This window comes from Gossypium arboreum, chromosome 8 (assembly GCF_025698485.1).
Source record: "Gossypium arboreum isolate Shixiya-1 chromosome 8, ASM2569848v2, whole genome shotgun sequence".
Lineage (NCBI taxonomy): Eukaryota > Viridiplantae > Streptophyta > Magnoliopsida > Malvales > Malvaceae > Gossypium > Gossypium arboreum.
In genome coordinates, this window is record NC_069077.1 from 124,542,255 (window position 1) to 124,548,262 (window position 6,008).

Sequence of the window (6,008 nt, forward strand, 5' to 3'; positions counted from 1 at the left end):
TTTTCTAGATTTCGCTCGATAGCAATCGGATTCGGGATCGTTGAAGTCGAAGTCATCCACACTATCAAGCCCCCATTTTGGTATAAATTCTTGGTTGAACTTGAAATGGCATGTATAGGACTACCCTTGTTTGTTAAATATGTGGTGATGTAAGTATGTACGGCCATGCGAAAATGGCTCGAAAAGGAACATGAACTTAGAATAATTGTGGTTTGTATGTATATATTTGGTGTCATGATGTGGCTATGGCTTGGAAATGGAATGTTGGTCATATGATCAGCCATTGGCATGGTTAAAATGATCATATACGAACCTATGTATGGCAAAGACTAGTTGGTTCATGGAGACTACCAAATAGGTAAGACCTACCTTAAAAACAGATGCTGCCAGCTGCAGTGACGTGAATGTGAAAATCACCAAAATTCGTAGAAATGGAATTAAATAGTGAATAAGCTATGTAAATTAACCTTGATGAGTCTATTTTCATATGGAAGAAACGAAATGGTCATAGGAGTTACATGTTAAGAGATATTAATGCTATTGTGAGACAGGGCCAGAACGGTTTCTGGGTTCCCTGTCGCAACTTTAAAATTTACTATAAATTATCCAGAAAGAATTATGCGACATACCTTATATGTACAGATTCCATTTTGAGTCTAGTTTCATTAGAAACAAACGACACCAGCATTAAAGCCCTGTACAGAGAGATATTCAAGTTATACCGCGCGAAGGTCAGAGCAGTCGATCCCTGTAACATGGGTGACTTTAACTAATAAACTGTACCAATTGGCCCATCCAAAAATTCTAGAAATAAATCCATGGATGGATATATGAGTCTAAATTCAGGGAAAATTTACGAAACCAGTTTCCGAGTTTTGAAACTCGAGATATGATTTTTAAGGCGACAGTGACGCAGTTTTCCAGCCTGACTGGAAATGTCAAATTGGTGGGCAAAAACATGTGAACTTGGTTTGTTAACCCTCGGGTCCGACACCGGCGATGGTCTCGGGTTTTGGGGTGTTACAGTAACAACCCGTTTTTGGGTCAAATCAGAACCGTGATCTCGGGACCACAAATCCAAAGCAAAAATATTTGTTTTACTATTTCTATAAGGTCTACATCATGATAGATGATAAACCGTAATTTATACATATTTTATACATATTTTTATCCTATGCTTAGCATATTTTTGGATGAATTATCCTTAGATTTGGTGAATTCGATGGTCCTAATCCTTTAATCTCATGTTTTATACTTAGGTGAGCATAGGAGAGTAAAAAGAACGAGAAACGGGCCAAAAACGGAGAAAATGGGTCAACATGGGAAATCAACACTGCCTAGACTTCCTCACATAGGTAGTTCACACACCCGTGTCCATTCAACAAACTCGAACATGGTTTGAAGCAATCACACACGGGCGTGTCACACGGTCGTATCCCTATCGACCCCAAGTCTAGTCCTATTTGGAAAAGGCCACTCTTGAGGGTTTAGAACCAAAAAGACACACACGGAGTAGGAGGCAAGGAATTACTCGAAGAAAGCTGATTGATCCATCTCAGAAGCCCGATTATCCTTCAAGACCGAAGATCTCCCTTCAATTTCCTTCAGGAGTTTTTGAGTTTTCTTTATGTCTTGTTATCATTATTCTTCTAAGATGTTTTCTTTTACACTTATGAACTAAAACCCCTAAATACCTAGGGGGAAAGAAACCTAAGACGAATCTTGTTATTATTTTCTGAATTATATGATAAATATTTAACTTGTTCTTAATTATGAGTTCTTAATTCTTGCTTTAATATTCTAGGATATTGATTCACGTATTGATGTGCTTATTCAGAGGAGAAAAATTCCCTGTCTAAGAGTAGATCTAGCATAATTAAGCGGAGTTGATTGCACGCCTAGACATAGGGTGACACAATTTTGCCGGATTAGGGTGAAACCTAATAAAGGAATCCATAGATAGAGTTAATGCAACACTAGGGGTTTTAATTAGAAAGAGATTTCAATTAATTAACCTACGGTTAGATGTTGTTAGTCTCGGGAGAGATAATAATATAACTTAGGGATTTCTACGAATCAAATCAAATGAATAAATCGTCTAATTCAGAGTCAATAACAAGTGAAGTCTAGGTGGATTTTTCCCTTGGGTATTGTCCAAATCATTCAGTTTTCCCAAAAGTTATTTCCCCAATTTACTTTTTGTGCATTCTTAGTTTAGTAATTAGTTTAGATAAAACAAACCCCTTTATTTATTTTTAGGCTAGATAATAAAAAGAAAGTTAATACTAGTACTTTTAGTTCCTTTGGGTTCGACATCCTAGTCTTTCCATAAGCTATACTACTGTTCGATAAGGTGTGCTTGCCTTTGTCGTGATAATAATTAGTTTTCAAGAACAGACATTCATAAATTATAAAACTTATCGCGATTTGTTCACATCAAGTTTTTGGTGCCGTTGCCTGGGAACTAAGATATTAGAGACACTTAATTTTTATTACTTTAGCCATTTATTCTATTGCAATTCAAATTTTATTTTAGTTTTGTTAATTTTACTAAATTTTATTTTTCCTTCTGGCAGGTTTTTATAGTTTATGACTAGAAGAAACCTGTTGGGACCATTACTTTTTGATAGTGAGATAGATCGCACAGCTCGAAGAAATCGAAGAGAAATAAGGTGAAGCTTAAGATACACAGAGGAAGGGCAAGAGGAAGATATTCCCACCACGACCGAGGAGATGGATGAAAATCAGGAAAACCCACTACCTTCTGCAATTGCTGCTGATCCAGTAAATCAGAATCCTGCTCCACGCACTATGTATGATAATGCTAAACCGAATTTAACAGGAACTGAGTCAAGTATAGTTAGGCCTGCTGTTGCTGCAAATAATTTTGAACTGAAACCTAACATGATTCAAATGATACAACAGTTTGTTCAGTTTGATGGTTTGCAGGACGAGGACCCAAACACTCATTTGGAAAATTTTCTGGAATTCTGCGACACTTTTAAAATCAATGGCGTTTCTGATGATGTCATTCGCCTTCGGTTATTTCCCTTTTTGTTGAGGAACAAAGCTAAACAGTGGTTGAACTCGTTACCACGAGGGTCAATCACTACTTGGGAACAAATGACTGACAAATTTTTACTTAAATATTTTTCGCCGGCTAAAACGGCTAAGTTAAGGAATGATATTTCTACTTTTGTACAGATGGATCTCGAAACACTCTATGATGCATGGGAGAGATACAAGGATCTTTTGAGAAGGTGCCCTCACCATGAATTACCACTCTGGCTACAGGTTCAAACTTTTCACAATGGCTTGAATCCTTCGACTAGACAGATGATTGGTGTAGTTGCTAGTGGGACTATCAATAATAAGACACCTGAAGTGGCTTACGAATTTATTGAAGAGATGTCGCTGAATAATTATTAGTGGCAAGTCATAAGGACAAAGCCAACAAAAGAAGCTGGTGTTTTCAACCTCGATGCGGTTACTATGCTATCTAACCAGGTAGAAGTTTTAAATAAAAAGATTGACAATTTATGTGGTTCTACTCAGGTAAATCCAGTGATGAGATGCGATGCAAATGGAGGAGGAGTACACGCAGAATATCAATCTGATAAACCGTAATTTATACATATTTTTATCCCATGCTTAGCACATTTATGGATGATTTCTCCTTAGATTTGGTGAATTCGATGCTCCTAATCCTTTAATTTCATGTTTTATACTTAGGTGAGCATAGGAGAGTAAAAAGAGAGAGAAACGGGCCAAAACGGAGAAAATGGGCCAACATGGGAAATCCACACAGCCTGGACTTCCTCATACGGGTAGGCCACACTGCTGAGTCCATTTGGCAGAGTCGAAGCACGACTCACACGGGCATGTCACGCAGGCGTGTCCCTGTCGAGCCCAAGTATAGTCCTATTCAGAAAAGGCCACTTTTGAGGGCTTTTAGGCATTCTAAAGCCTATTTAAACACCTGAGGAGGCACTTAGAGGGGACACACATGGAGTAGGAGGCAGGAATTACTCAAGGAAAGCTGATTGATCCATTTCAGAAGCTAGATTCATCGTCAAGACTGAAGATCTCCCTTCAATTTCCTTCAGGAGTTTTGGGTTTTCTTTATGTTTTGTTATCTTTATTATTTTGAGATGTTTTCTTTCATAATTATGAACTAAACCCCCTAAATACCTAAGGGAAATGAAACCTAAGATGGATTTTTTTATTATTATCTGAATTGTATGATAAATATTTGACTTGTTCTTAATTTCTTAATTCTTGTTTTAATATTCTAGGATATTGATTCAAGCTAATGCGCTTATTCAGAGGAGCAAAAGTCCCTGTCTAAGAGTAAATTTGTCGTAATTAAGTGGAGTTGATTGCATGCCTAGAGATAGGGTGACAAGATTTTGCCAGATTAGGGTGCAACCTAATACGGGAGTCCATAGATCAAGTTAATGCAACACTAGGGAGTTAATTAGAAAGAGATTTCAATTAATCAACCTAGGGTTAGACGTTATTAGTCTTGAGAGAGATAATAATATAACTTAGGGATTTCTACGGATCAAGTTAAATGAATAAATCGTCTGATTTAGAGTTAAATAACAAGTGAAGTCTAGGTGGATTTTTCCTTGGGTATTGTCTTAATCAATCATGTTTTCCCAAAAGCTTTTCCCAATTTCCTCTCTGTGCACCCTTAGTTTAGTTAATTAGTTTAGATAAACAAATCCCTTAATTTTTAGTCTAGATAATAAAAATAAAGTAATTACTAGTACTCTTGGTTCCTTTGGGTTCGACAATCCGGTCTTGCTAAAGCTATACTATTGTTCGATAGGTACACTTGCCTTCATCGTGATAATAGTTAGTTTCAAGAACGATTAATTATAAATTTTTAAAACCTGTCACGAATATCACGTATTAAGTTTTTGGCACCGTTGCCGGGGAACTTAAGATATTAGGAACACTTAATTTTTATTACTTTAGCCATTTTACTTTATTTGCATTTTAAATTTTTATTTTCTTTTCTAATTTTCTCTTTTATTTGCTTCTGACAGGTTTTTCTAGTTTATGACAAGTAGAAACTCGTCAGGACCATTACTTTTTGATAGTGAGATTAATCGCACAGCTCGCAAAAATCAAAGAGAAATAAGGGAAAGCTTAAGATACACAGAGCAAGAGCAAGAGGACGATATTCAAACCACAATCGAGGAGATGGCTGAAAATCACAAAATTCGCTACCTTATGCGATTGCTGCTGATCCAGTAAATCAGAATCCTGCTCTGCGCACTATGTATGATTATGCTAAACTGAATTTAATAGGAACTGAGTCAAGTATAGTTAGGCCTGCTATTGCTGCAAATAATTTTGAACTGAAACCTAACACGATTCAAATGATACAGTAATTTGTTCAGTTTGATGGTTTGCAGGATGAGGATCCAAACAATCACTTGACGAATTTTCTGGAGTTTTGCGACACATTTAAAATCAATGGCATTTTTTATGATGCCATTCATCTTCGGTTATTTACCTTTTCATTAAGGAATAAGGCTAAATAGTGGTTGAACTCGTTACCACGAGGGTCAATCACTACTTGGGAGCAAATGACCGAAAAATTTTTACTAAAATATTTTCTGCCGGCTAAAACGGCTAAATTAAGGAATGATATCTCTTCTTTTGTGCAGATGGATCTAGAAACACTCTATGATGCATGGGAGAGATACAAGGATCTGTTGAGAAGGTGCCCTCACAATGGGCTACCACTCTGGCTACAAGTTCAAACTTTTCACAATGGCCTGAATCCTTCAACTAGACAAATGGTTGACGCAACCGCTGGTGGGACTATCAATAATAAGACACCTAAGGATGCTTATGAATTTATAGAAGAGATGTCACTGAATAATTATCAGTGGAAAGTTATGAGGACAAAGCCAATGAAAGCAGCTGGCATTTTTAACATCTATTCGGTCACCATGCTCCCTAATCAGGTAAAAATTTTGAATAGAAAAATT

The 6,008-nt window shown here is 36.8% G+C and overlaps 2 non-coding genes across 2 annotated transcripts; both read right to left on the minus strand.

The window, feature by feature from the left end:
- Nucleotides 1-3,171: 3,171 nt before the first annotated feature.
- LOC128280173 (small nucleolar RNA R71) lies at nucleotides 3,172-3,278 on the minus strand. The gene has a single exon (XR_008270353.1). It is a non-coding gene; the product is annotated as a small nucleolar RNA R71 (small nucleolar RNA).
- A 2,370-nt stretch (nucleotides 3,279-5,648) lies between these two features.
- LOC128280092 (small nucleolar RNA R71) lies at nucleotides 5,649-5,755 on the minus strand. Its single transcript, XR_008270273.1, has one exon. It is a non-coding gene; the product is annotated as a small nucleolar RNA R71 (small nucleolar RNA).
- Between the last annotated feature and the right edge of the window lie 253 nt (nucleotides 5,756-6,008).